This window comes from Mixophyes fleayi, chromosome 1 (assembly GCF_038048845.1).
Source record: "Mixophyes fleayi isolate aMixFle1 chromosome 1, aMixFle1.hap1, whole genome shotgun sequence".
NCBI lineage: Eukaryota > Metazoa > Chordata > Amphibia > Anura > Limnodynastidae > Mixophyes > Mixophyes fleayi.
In genome coordinates, this window is record NC_134402.1 from 425,308,639 (window position 1) to 425,323,253 (window position 14,615).

A 14,615-nucleotide genomic window follows, 5' to 3' on the forward strand; every position below is an offset into this window, starting at 1 on the left:
CAGTCATTAAGACCACATGGTGACAACGTTTTGAGTCTGAAAATCCAATAGGCTTCTCTTCTGCAGAGTATATTAAATCTGTCACCTCCCCTATTGGTGATATCAATTTGTTCGATAGCTCTAATGGTCAAACCTCCCAGATTGTTTCCCTGGCATCGATTTACATGTGCTGACAGAGTATGAGTTTGTACATTTTTTATTATGTTCCGACGATGTTCTGAAAACCGCACTGCTAACGATCTTATCGTACGGCCAACATATTGCATGCCACACTTACAACTGATCATGTAAATCACGTATGTTGATTGACAGTCTAAAACCTTTTCAATAGGATACGTGACACCCAGTGAAAAGGATGTAAAGACCTTAGCTCTATGTTCAGCGTATTTACATGAAATGCACCTTAATTTTCCACATCTATAGAATCCCTTATCTCTACTGAGCCATCTATCGGCATTTGAAATTTTGGCTACCGGGAATAGTGTGTTATTTCCCTTAAAATGGCTAGGGGCTAATTTCTCCTTGAGATTCTTAGATCTTTTAAATACTGTTATACTATCTTTCTTAATAAGATGACCTATATGTTCATCAAGCTCCAATATACAGGCATTTTTCTTCACGATTTGTTTGATGTCCTTCGCATGGCTATTAAATTTGGTCACAAAGACCAAGGATTTATCCTCATCTTGCCACTTGGGAGGTTGTTTTAAAAGACTAGATCTATCAAGCCTTGTGACCTCCTCATATGCCTTATTCAGAACCTGACAGGGGTAACCTAATTCGACAAAAGAATCGTAGAGTTTGGCCGAGTGTATTACAAAATCCTCGTCTCTTGAACAGTTCCTCCTCATACGGAGGAACTGACCCTTTGGAATGTTTACCTTCCAAGGTCTGTAGTGACTACTATTAAAATGTAGAAAACTACATGAGTCCACCTCTTTCGAGTAATTCTCAGTGACAACTTTCCCTTGATGGATTTTTAGGGTAATATCAAGATAATTGATAGTGGAACAATGGTAATTACTAGTGAACTTTAATCCATACTTATTAGAATTCAAATGTGTAACAAAACTAGATATAGATTGTGAGTCCCCGTCCCAAATGAAGAAAAGGTCATCTATATATCGGCCATAGAGGACCAGGTTCGCCCCGAACGCCGAATCCCACACATACTCCTCCTCAAATCTTCCCATGTAGAGATTCGCATAGCTCGGGGCAAACCTGGTCCCCATAGCCGTCCCCAATATCTGTAGGTAATATGTAGAATCAAAAATGAAATAATTATGATAAAGAATAAACTGAATCGCCGACAGTAAAAAGTGACGGAGTGGGGAATCTAGTTGCTCCTGCTTCTCAAGATAAAGCCTAGCCGCATTGAGTCCTAAAGCGTGTGGAATATTTGAATATAAGCCCGTCACATCGCACGTAAGAAAATGGTACGTTGGTTTCCAAGGTACATCTTGTACCATCCTAAGAAAGCTAGTTGTATCCTTAATGTAGGATCTCAGAGTGGGGACAATCGGTTGGAGATATGAATCTACCATAGCTGACAAATTAGTGGTCAGTGACCCTATACCCGATATAATGGGCCTGCCCGGTGGTTTACAGAGGGTCTTATGGATCTTGGGCAGATGGTAATATGTAGGGACCACAGGAAATGATGTATAGAGAAAACTAAAGGTCTCTTTCGTGATGGCACCTGTTCCCATAGCGTCATCCAGTAGACACCTTAATTCTTGCTGATATGCCCCTGTGGGATCTCTACTCAGTTTCATATAAAATTGAGTGTCTCCTAATTGTCTCATGGCTTCCTCCAAATATTCGGATCTATCTTGAACTACAAGGCCCCCACCCTTATCGGCGGGTTTAATAATAATGCTGGCATCTGACATCAAATTGGTAAGAGCCTTTCTTTCAAAAGATGTTAAATTGTCCCTAACTTGTTCCTGCGCTGATTTCTCACATAGTACCCTAAAATCCTCCATAGTTTTTCTGTAGAAACTTTCTATCAAGGGCCCCTTGAATTGGAGGGGATAAAAGTTTGATTTCCTCTTGAACTTCTCTGTAAATAACGAGGAATTAATGTTGTACATTTGAACAGGAGTGTTAGAATTAGTTTCCTCATTCTCAGCTTGGAGTGACTCCAAGCACGCCAAAGCTGGATGATCATTCTCATCCAATATTATAGGGGAGGCTTCAATCTCCATTTTCCGAATAGCTTTGCATGCAAAATACCGCTTTCTACTGAGGGTTCTAATGTATCTATTAAGATCAACAAAAAGATTGAATAAATTTGGTTTAGTTACTGGGGCAAATTTTAGCCCTTTTTGAAGAAGTTTCAACTCTGTTTGGGATAAAACTTTTTGTGACAGATTAAATATGCCTCTGTTGGTTAACTCAGACGTGAGCTTTTTGCCTGATTTGAACCTCCCTCCTCTTGATCCTCTGCCTCGCTTCTTCTTGATCTTTTTGATAAGTTGGGTCCTTGAGGATTCTGATGATATGTTGGAGACCGGCCTTTCTCTAAAAAAGGCCGGCCAGATGGATCAGGGGAAGGTCTATTGCCGGCATGATTGTCTGGCTCATTATATGAGTTCAAGACTCTATATCTTGAACCTCTCGTTTGGAACTCTGATTCCTCAGATTCCCCCCGGGTTCTATCTTTAATGGTTTCATTTGTATTTCTATTTCTACCTCTCGGTAAACCATTATAATCATTCCGAAAATTGCTTCTATTTATATCTCGAGGATTCCTATAATCCGTAGTTGTTTTTATATCTGTTGGAATATGTTGTTTTTTGTTTCTATATCTCGGAGAATTTTGATAGGATCTATTACTATGGGGAACAGCAAAGGATGCCTCCTGTCTGTTGGGCACATATCCAGCCCTTGAACGGGATCGGTTTTTATCCTCTTTCGATTGGAACCTTTTTCTATTGTTCATGGAGGGGTTTCTAAAACGCTGGTTGAAGGTCCTCACTCTATCATTCTTATAGTCATCCCTATCCCGCTTCAATTTCAGATCTTTCCGGTTAATCAGTGAATTCTCAAAATCAACTAAACGCTTGCTGATCTTATTGTCTCTTTCCTGATAACCATCTAATTGTTCAAATGATTTCAGGGAACTTTATCTATCTCATGTTGGATGGTATCTACCTTAGTGTTCCTATATTTAACTAGGAGTTTCATTAAATCAAGGGAACACCCATCCAGGATATTGTTCCAATCCTTGATAAACCCCATATCATCTGGAAATGAGGAGGATTTAAAAATGCGTAAACCCCTCGGTATAATGCCCTCATCAATATATTTTTGTATAGTCACCTGATCCCACCAGTGTCTAGTTTCAGACATACACAGTGATTCAAGTTTATTAAATAAATGGTACATGTCTACTGTATTATCGGGTAGAGTTTCTTTAGATTTAGAGATAGACTGAGACATGAAGTTATGCCTTCTCTCTAGTCTGTCTACCATGCACCTTAAGGGTGCCATGTCGTAAGGAAACTGAGTCAAAAGAACGTGTATATAAACAGATTAAGCGGCCCAGAAAAACAGGAGTAATAAAACTTATATATATATGTATACACAACTGGGCGCTAATACGACCTAAAAAATGGACACCAGCAGCTTAATAATGGGCTCCAAACCCATATGTAGAAATACAAACAAAGAAATAGAAAAAAGCGCTAGGTGAACCACACAAAATATTTAATAAAATTAATATAAATGCACAATAAATACACAATGGTTTATGGCCATAAACAACCCCAAGAAACACATAAAAATATATAGCATCAATGTGGAATTATATGCAAATGCAGCTGTATAGAATATCAGTATAGATGGAAGCGCTGATAGAAAAAATTCTTAGTAGATGAAAATGCACTCTCTATTCTTATAATGTTATATAGAGAAAGTGCTATATTAGTTGTAGCATAAATGTTCATAAGAACAAGCGCCTCGTAGTATGGATGAAGTCCTTTAGTGTTCACTCAGCTCCAATCGGGCCAATTAGAAGATAACATAAACTCCAAACAGGGTTATATAGCTACAAGATGGTAACAATTCACTATGAACAAGGGGTTCCTTTGTTATATTGTTTCATTCTGCATGATCCACTGTTCATATGGAAAAACTCACCCCGATATATATGCCTTTTGAGCTATAACGGGGGAACCCGTGTGTATATACAACACACCTGCTGTGGAGCGCTATTCCCTTCTGTCTTCTACTTGGGAAATGACAGTATAGTGTCTCATAGAGACAAGATATAGTGATCACTATCACTTAAAGCATATTCTCTATTTAGCGGGAATGTCTTATACTGAAAGTTCAGCGTGGTTTGTTGTGAGCCTTCGTAATAGGTATACAGCTGCCTTTCTTAAATAATGGAACACAATGTCTCTACTCACAAGCAAATCTGGTGCGTCTTCCTCAAAGCGCTTGTAGCGTTACTTCTCTGTAGGAGGGAATACCTTGTGTTAGATGTTCGGCGTGGTCATTTCCCGATCTTCACAATTAGCCTGTAGCTGATGTTGTCAGGCAAAGTGATCACGAGTAACTCCACTCGTGAGCCAATCTTATTCTATCATCCTCCAAGCGCTACTAAGCATGAAAAAACCCCGGGGTTGATATGTGCCAAAAATTTAAAAAGCATATGTTGTCCAAAGTATGAAATCAATAGTAAACTGCTTAACGCGTTTCTCGGCAGATGCCGTTTCATCAGAAGCATGTTCATATGGTTCTCAGGTCTCAGCATTTAAACCCTCCAGTCCGTTAATTCACTAATTGGCAGCTGATTTGCACAGCGTCGTCAGAGCTTGCAGATTTATTCAATAAAGCCAGAATAAATTGATTTGAAGGTGCATGAGAACTTCAGTGATTGAAACAATTGGACATGAATAAAAAAAAATTAAATTTAAAAAGATCTCTGTTTAATATAAATAGCATAACCAGCAAGAATAAAAATTCCTGTATATAGATATCCACTAAAATGTGAATATATATATTAAATAAATGTACCTAAATGACTCAGTCTCCTTACTCAAAATATGTACCAACCCACAATAATGTGGGTACAATAAAATAAAATGAAAAATATAAAAGTTGTATGAAAAAAACTAAACAAAAATATCGACATGAATGTACACACGAAATAGAATCACCCAATCATGAGCTCTTAACCCATCCGATCGCCAGATCGATGTCTGAGGTCTGGTTCCACTGAACCTCAGCTTACATATGAAATTAAATTAATCCTGATAGAGACATTAGGCTATCCCAAGAGTTAGAAAAACATATATAAAGCAACTATAACATATGCAAATAGCTAAGATCACCTATCCCTAACTACATAGGTGCCACAAAATGTATATGTGAATTAATGTCAAATAAATGAAATGAAGCCAACCTGACTAATGCCCTTACATCAACAATAAATGTTACATTATATTGTATCATATTTTGTTGTCCTCTTTTATTATTGTATCAAATTTTGTTATATCGGTGCACCGTTAATACATATAGAGACTCAGAATTATAAATATAAATGCGTATATTCAATATACATATATACTGGATGCACATATACATATATACATACATAACCACTAGATATGTTGGAATATACCAAACATATAGAGCAATAACTTATAAATCGAAATGGCTGAAAGAACTTTAAATACCACTACAACAAACAGAAAAGAGTGCAACTAAATACTGTTGTAGAATTTAGATTTTAAAATAAATATGAATCGATGTAACTTTATTATAATTAAACTTTAATCAAAAAACTTGCAAGCTCACTGGGCATTATATCATCTGACAATTAGTCTGTTATATCGCAGTAAAAAATGTGAGCAGTATGGAAATATTTGCTGCGTGTTTTTTTTCCTTGTGTTAATGCTTGATATTCGCAAGAGTGAGCATTTTGCCCTTCCTTTTAAAATCAACCCCTAATCAGATTATCCAGCATAATAAAATCATGAAGCACTGAATAATGTAGGTAATATGTTTTACTAGCACTTCAGCATTGAAAATGAATGAAAGTTGAACAATTATTAGAGCTAATGTAATGTGGTTTGCAGCAGTTTGCTACTATGATCTCACAGGAAACAGTTATAATTGCAAGTAACATAGTTTACAATTTTATGTGAAAAGTGTGTTCTATATTTCCATTAATAATGTGCAAATAATTAGAGTGGTGTCCTGGAATTATAGCATTAACCAGAAGCCCCTTCTTCTTATTTACATATCATCACTGAGGAGTGTACCTTGGAAAACTCTCATTTCCCTAACTAGACTAATTGTTATAGTCAGGCTGTCATTACAGTATTTCTGCAATGGTTAATGGGTGTTTGCAAGAATAGCAAAGGAGTCCAGAATAGGTGAAGGATATAATCAGTTTTATTGAAGCACAAACACTTGTTTGCAGAAAATGAATAACAAAAACACAATCCAGGAATAGTAGGAAATAAACAGAACACAATCCAGGTGTAACAGGAAATAAACAAAAACGTACAATGCTGTAGATACTAGGCATATGCAGATACTGTGAACAAGATGCTGGAGACATCATAGGTAAACTGTGATGGTAGAAGGCTGAGCCAAAGCTACACAGGAACAAACAACGGTGAGCAGAAAGTCCAAGGCTCGGGATAAGAATCCCAATAATCCGGGAAACAATCTAATATATATAAGCCTAGTGGCGTGTGTTAGTCTGTGTGTGTGTGTGTGTGTGTGTGTGTGTGGAAAAAAAAACAACAAGCTGCAGCACCACCTGCTGGGCGGAGTTATACACTGAACTACTAAATTCTTAGTGTGTGTGGAAAAAAAACTCAGAAAGGGCTGAAATTTGGTATACTAAGATGTTTTTAATTTGTTAATTTAATTTGTTAATTGTTAAAAGTGTTTATAAAGATTTTAAAAAAATATAAATATATTTTTTGAAGGAGAAGTGACAGTTTGGAGTGGTTGGTGGTTGCCAAGGGTGACAGTTGGGAGTGGTTGGTGGTTGCCAGGGGTGACAATTGGGAGTGGTTAATGGTTGCCGGGGGTGACAGTTGGGAGTGGTTGGTGGTTGCCGGGGGTGACAGGGCGAGAGGAGTGTGATACTCAGGACCGCTGAGAGAGATCCCTGTGTCTGGATAGACATCTGGATAGATGTGGCGATAAAGATGAAGGATGAGGTGATGGAGAAAAATGATGAGGTGGTGACATGTGGACAAAACCACGTTAAAAAAGGGCGCTTGCGTCGGGAATTAACGCTCTTCCCTTGAGGAGGCCTGGCCTAGGCCCAAATGCATGACAAGAACCTTTTTAACACATTAAGTAGCTTGATTTGACTGGAATGCATGAGTATCATGCACGGGTTAACTTGTAATCAATAACCAGCTAGATGCATGTTGAGGAGCAGGAATAAATAATCAGGGAAACAGGTGCGGGAGATCAAACAGGGGAAGGCATTTAACTCCTGCTGGTGTGGTGAAAATGTCCAAACTCATAACTGCAGCGCCTCTTGCAGTAACAACCTATCCTGTACCGAGGATTGCAAACAAGTGTGAGTTTGGCTTTTTGGCTAAGATAAAGCGTAGTTCTGTCCTATTTCATACAGGTCAGGGAACTCTCTGATGGGTAGACTTTGACTCAAGACAAAGAGGACAGTGGTGTCTTGAGCCCAAGGTGCAGTAGGTGCAGGGGCGGACCCAGACATTTGTCCTACCCCGGGCGATTTTAGGGGGGGCGATTCAGGCCCCGCCCCCTTTCTAATTTCTAAGGCTGCCGGCGGCTGCACAGTATGTGCAGGTCCGCTCGGCAGTGACAGTGTGCTGCCCCGCTGCTCTGATTGTGTTTAAAACACAATCAGAGCAGCCGGGCAGCACACTGTCACTGCTGAACGGACCTGCACAGTGTGCAGCCGCCGGCAGCAAGCCCCTGCTAGGGGGCGCCCCGATCGCCCCCCCCCCCCCCCCTGGATCCGCCACTGAGTAGGTGCCATCAGGCTGGGGGTGCCTGAAAATGTATTGGTGGAGAGAGAACTAGCTTGTCACACAGTGTACAGAGTAAGACACGAGTGCCTGCACTCCTTGGTCCGGATACCGCTTTTTCGTTCTTTGCTGTGGTCTTATGGACCAGCAAGAACATTTTGTTTTATACCCACCGGCTGTAGGGCAGTGCTTTTAGGCACTATTTAGTTAGCACAACACTGTGCACTTTTTTTGTTTATCTGTTGTATTGAACAGTTTGGGTGAGATCCTTATGGGCAACTATCTCCCCAAACTTTTAGAGGCTCTCTCCTTACAGGGGTAGCTGAAGATTCAGTTCCCCCCAGGGAAGCTTCAGGTGACCTCATGAAGAAAAGGGTCCTGCCTAAGCCTTGTGGCAGAGGTGGGCCTGAAGACCCTTGCCCACTAAGAAACCTTTAGGTTTAGGGCTCAGAAATGTCAAGGGGCCCCCAAGCTTTGGTGAAGGGGGACCTGATGATCCTTATCCTCCTAAGGGGCCTTTTGCAGGAGTTGGATGACAAATATTAGCCTCGGGGGGGGGGGGGGGTTAGCTCTCAGCAGTCTATTAGTAAAATTTTGCATTAAAAAAAACGCAGGTAGATCAGTGACCCAGAAAAAGGTAGCTTACTGGGGGATCAACCAAGTGGGGAAGATGCCCACTGACCCCCAGCCCAGCCAGCCCCTGACCTTTTGACTCCAGGGGAGAGGGAGAGAAAGGTCCCAAGCATAGTCATGTTGCACTGCACTGGGAGATTTGGAGAACACACCTCAGGCTGATGATGGTCACCAGCAGTAGCCAGCGCTTCACCTCTTAAGCTGGTAGTGCTTTCTGCATTGACTGTGCATTTATTATAGGATTTTGTTGACATATTACAAAAATATATTTTATGTTACTTTCATTCGGACACAAGAAGGAATATAATATCAGTTCTGTTATATCAAGCCTAATAGCAAATGTTAACAAACTTTTCTTGTGCTTATGACTGGGTTGTGTGTACGTGTATGTGAGTGTATGTAAGCCTGACATAAACCTGCCATGTATACTCCAGGTGCGGAGCTGGGCGCACCAGAATGTTTCTTGGAGTGCAAACTACACCCAACAAGCGCCCAACTCAGCATCGGACCCACAGGAGTAAATGTATCAAGCTGTGAGTTTCCAGTGGGTTTGAAAAGTGGAGATGTTGCCTGTAGCAACCAATCAGATTCTAGCTACCATTTATTTAGTACATTCTACAAAATGACAGTTAGAATCTGATTGGTTGCTATAGGCAACATCTCCACTTTTCAAATTAACCAGAAACTCGCAGCTTTATAAATTTACCACACAGTCTCTAAATTTCTGCCACCCTTCAGCACAGGCCTACAGCATCTAATGCTAAAGCCTGGCCTGTTTATGGCCCATGGGTGTATAAATATATATGACTATATATAGAGTATTTCAGCTCAGCAGCAGATTATTTTCAAGATCCACTACATTTTACATCAACATACATTTCCTTGAGGTAACTGTAATAATTTGTATTTTATCTGTATGTTCTATGTGCCATTATAGAAAATGGAGGCACATTTATTTTTATTAGATATTCTGAACCAAGAACTGCTGTACATGTTGCACATCTCCCATAAATCTATTTATGACAGAAAATAATTCTTCTTAACCTGTTTGTTTTTCTGCCGGCTTCTAAAAACAGTATTAATTATTTTTTATGCCTTTCCTTCATTAGTATATTCATTTCACGAAATATGTGTGACAGAGTAAATTATAACATTGTTTAATGCAAACATATCTAGAAAGCTTATTGAGTGGATCTACGCCATATATTTTGCTTTTCATTTAGCTAAGTGGCTGTTGTTAATAACGTGAGCTGCTGTGAACAGCGGATACCCCCTCTAGAAGAAATTTGCTTTTAATCATTTTCTGTGATTAATTTATGTTCATTATTGCGCTAATTTTTTCCTGACTGTTGCCGGTGCCCCCGTTGTGAATTTGCTTAATGAGCTCAAAATGGAAATTGTTTTCGAAACATAACTTTGCATCTTATAATATTGGTGACTAAGTGAGAAGTCGGGAGAAAAGGTTAAATGTTTTTCATTTGTTCTCTAAGGGAAACTATTATTGTTTAAAGTAAAACTAACACTTGTTTACTGTTGCATTAGATATCACAGTAGCAAGCGCATTAAAGAAATAATAATTTTTTTTTGGCTAACATTTATCTCTGTGTCTTTAAGAAGAAAGTTGGAAATTACTATTTTCCCTTGTTTGATATTAATGATTTATTATTCTGGACTACCATGGCAACCACAGTCCCATGGCACTTGATGTAGTGAGCAGAGAGGCTTTGGAAGACCTCTTTGATCTCTGTCTTAACTGTGACATCCTGCCTCACCGCCTTTGTCATCACGCGACTTGCTGAGAGCCTATAAGCCTGTGTCTGACTGTTTGTGTATCTGGCAGACAGTTTTTGTTTGCTAAACAGATAAACTTTGAAATGTAGATAATGATTTGTATGAGGATAGCTAAGAAAAATGACTAGCAGATGCATGCTTAAAATATACTTAACTTGCTTTTGAAAAAAATATATGTATATTTTTATGTGTGATTGTACCTTGAACTTTGAAATATTTTAATTGAAAAAACCTGCTTGAATTTGATTATATTTTGAACAGATACTCCGACTCATTAATGTGTCTATGTATTTTATAACTGAGATAATTGGCAAAGTTCAATTATAATTTATTTCACACACGGTATAAACAAATTATATATTTCCTGAGCTTTTCATTTTAAAACCTTCTTGGTCAGATGTGTACGATATCGTTGGTTTGCTGTATGTCGGTTATGGTGACAATATGTTTTAAATCTATTTTGTGATTTTCACGTTGTTTTGTTCAGCAAAGATAGAGTTTTCATTTTAATAAAATATAGAATAAAATATATTTAAAAATTATTAAAAATATATACAGACATAAACAATGTTAAAACATAAATAAATGTGTCCGTTATTGTTCCCATAGTTATTGTGAACCAATCACTGCAAACTCAGAGGGTTGCCAAAAATGAATTAAGCAATTCTGCCAAATATAGTAGTTTATATAAGATAATAAATAATATAACATTTAGCTCACTAAATTACCTAAAAACAAAAATAGATATTTTTTTTATGGGTTTGTTATATTTTTAAAAATGTGTTTTATGTTAGCCAATGTTAGATCCAGGTTTCACTGGGCCTATAAGTGCTGATAGGAAAGAAGATCTTAGATACACCGCAAACATAAATTCTTGGACTTATGTATACAAAAGGTTTTCCATTTAGCAATGCTGATATCTTGTTTTACTACACTATTGCAAAAGGCATGGGAAGCTCAAATTAATAATTATCAAATAATTATTTGCTAATAATCACCTTTGTGTAGCAAATAATAATTATATATAGCATGCCAATACAGTTATTCTTTTAAACACAGATAATAGGATTTAAACATACTGATGATTGTCTATTTTTTATTGGATCTCCAGGTACATAGCTTGAGTCTTTGGACCCTTTCCTAAAGGCAAAGAGCCTCATCTCTCCCCCTCACCTGGAGCCATAAGGTCCCTGAGGATAAGGGTCATCACCATGGCCGAAGTTCGTGGGTCCCTTGACCTCCCAAACCCTGCAGCCATTTGGCACTTTGGGAGGCAAGAGTCTTCAGGCCCACCTCCGCCGCAAGGCTAAGATAGGCCCCTTTCTCCCCGAGGTTGGTCACGGTTTCTTCTGGGACCTTCAGCTCCCCCTCTCCTCCTGCTAATAAGAGTCTCACTTGAACCCTTAAAAAAAAATGAGACATACACATAAAAAACATAAGAAAGTGCATAGTAAAAAGAAGTGCTGATGCCCAATAAGGTAGATAAATACAAAATAAAAAAAGTGTCCAAAGATCCAGTAAATATAAAAAAGTTTCCTGATTAGCTCTGCCCAGTGCTGTTTGTCTTATTACAATATGTGACCATCTGATATTGCTTTGTGTGTGGCCATCTTAAAGCAGATCTCAGTAGTACAATTTTTGGAACATAGTGCAGAGTCTATGAAGTATAGGTAGATAGGGTTAACCATCTGAATTTCTTGTGTTCTCTTTAATGGCATTTGAATGTATTAGGCAACAATTACAGTGGCTCAATAAACTCTACAATTGCTTTAATATCTTGTTATTATTAATAGAGCATCAAAGGACACAAAAGGGACTAATTGAGAATGCTCTGCATAGGCGAAACACAATCAGAAAGACAATTACAAATTGCACTTGGCTCAAAAAAAGCTCCGGTATATAAACCCATAACTAGCAAGCCAGGCTACCGGGCTCTGCGTGCTGCTATGTAAAGTACAGAGAGAGAGAGCACAAGGTTACGTGGCATGAAATCAGCCGTTTGAAATGAGTTCTGTATCTGCAATGTCATTGTTTTCTGTGTCAGTAGCACCCATCAGTAAATCAGCTATTGTCATTAGGCTTGGATAAAGGGCGGACATGTCTTCCTGCATTAACTTTTGGTTCACTAGAATTTGATCTTTACAATGCAAGTCAAAATAAATGCCCTTTCCTCCTGCATTATGTTACTGCTGGCAGTATTGGAAATGTTTAAATATGAAACTCAAATTAATTTCAGATATTGTCATGAGTGTAATAAAAATAAGTTTGGATTATTTTATTTGGAAACTTCATGGCAAAAATAATTGCAAATTTCACAAGTATTGTATTATATGTATGTAAAATAGTAGTAAAATCCTAAAAAAATTACAGTGATTATAATTGATATACTCACTAATATAAAATACATTGAAAAACAATGTAAACATGTTAAATACACTTTGAAACACACTCATTGTAGTAGTTTGAATAAATTGTCTGCATTCTACATGACATACAAACTCAACATTTTGCACTATACAGCACGAGAAGTATAGTACCTGGGGACATTTGTGTGCTGTGTGTGATATTTCCTTGCTCTACAAAAGCATTATGGGTATAATATAGTTTAAATTAGAGATGTTCACTGACCCTGTGTTTTGGTTTTGGTTCTGGTTTTGGATCTGGATTAACTTCGCGTTTTGGTTTTGGGTTTGGCAAAATCGCCCTTTCGTGTTTTGGTTTTGGTTTTGGATCCCGATTATTTTTTCTAAAATCCCTATTTTTCTTTTCGCTAAAATCACATAATTTGGCCCTTTTTTTTTATCCCTACATTATTATTAACCTCAATAATATTCATTTCCAATCTTTTCCAGACAATTTTTGTCAAGTGACAAGAACACTGCTACTCCTCCTGTTTCTGAATGAGCAATGGCACTGGAGACTAGAGAGTGACAAGAACACTGCTACCCCTGTTTCTGTGTGAGCAATGGCACTGGAGACTGGAGAGTGACAAGAACACTGCTATACCTCCTGTTTGTGTATTAGCAATGGCACTGAGCAATGGCACTGGAGACTGGAGAGTGACAAGAACACTGCTACACCTCCTGTTTCTGTATTAGCAATGGCACTGAGCAATGTAACTGGAGAATGGAGAGTGACAAGAACACTGCTACCCCTGTTTCTGTGTGAGCAATGACGCTGGAACTCCTGCGGAGAGAGGTACTTATGGAATCCAAAACCTGCGAGATCTGACAACGCAACATTGATGGTTTGCCTTGATTCAGATCCGAGGAAGCGCGAAAGTGACGAGCTGGCTCGCGAGCCTACTCGGATCCCCTAAGTTCGAGTGGGCTCGGTTTTCAGAAAACCGAGACTGAGCATCTCTAGTTTAAATGTTTTATGAATAGAAAGTGTGGAGAAAAGTAACAGCAGGGAATATAAATATTTCTCCCAACATAAATGTTTTTGCCCACCCTCCGACCTAACCGGGACAAAGGTATGGTCCACCAAGTCATGCCCTTTGTGCATCTAACATCACCCATTGTCCACATAGTGCCACAAGCAATGTTATAATTTTCAGAGATAGCTTTTAAATATAACAGCAATGTTTGCATGGACTATTTAAATGCACATGGAGTTTATCACTGTGATCAGCATCTGCCTTTTAGATCTACTTTGTAAATGTCTTGAATTGCACTGGCCAAGTAACAAGACATTTACATACATATAAGAAGGCAGGATAAATACCATGCCATTATTGACAAATTGGAGAGCAGAACACTGCTAGCAAGAGCTTACTATCAATATAATAAAGGCTACAATATTTTACTTATATTATTTGCATAGCGACACCAGGGAAAGGTCTCCCTAGCCATCGTCATTGCTTCATTGGTCTTTCACACTTGCTGCTTTTATTTGCACTTTCACAAGTTAATAACTACATGAAGAGCACATTAAAAGTAGGTCAATGTTGCTGTTCCCACAATTCCCACACCACATTTAGAATTGCAGAACTAGGCATGACCTATTTCTCATACGTTAATGCACGCTATCAGTACAATAGATTGCACCATATAAATAGCACATTCTATTGCATCCCTAAAACCTGTGCTTTAGGGATGCATTAAGTTTTGCAAGTCTTTATCCATCTGCCCATCGCCTATGTATGAATGAGCCCTCTGCGATGCTGCAAAGTGCATGCAATGCTAAGCAGGAAAGTCTTAC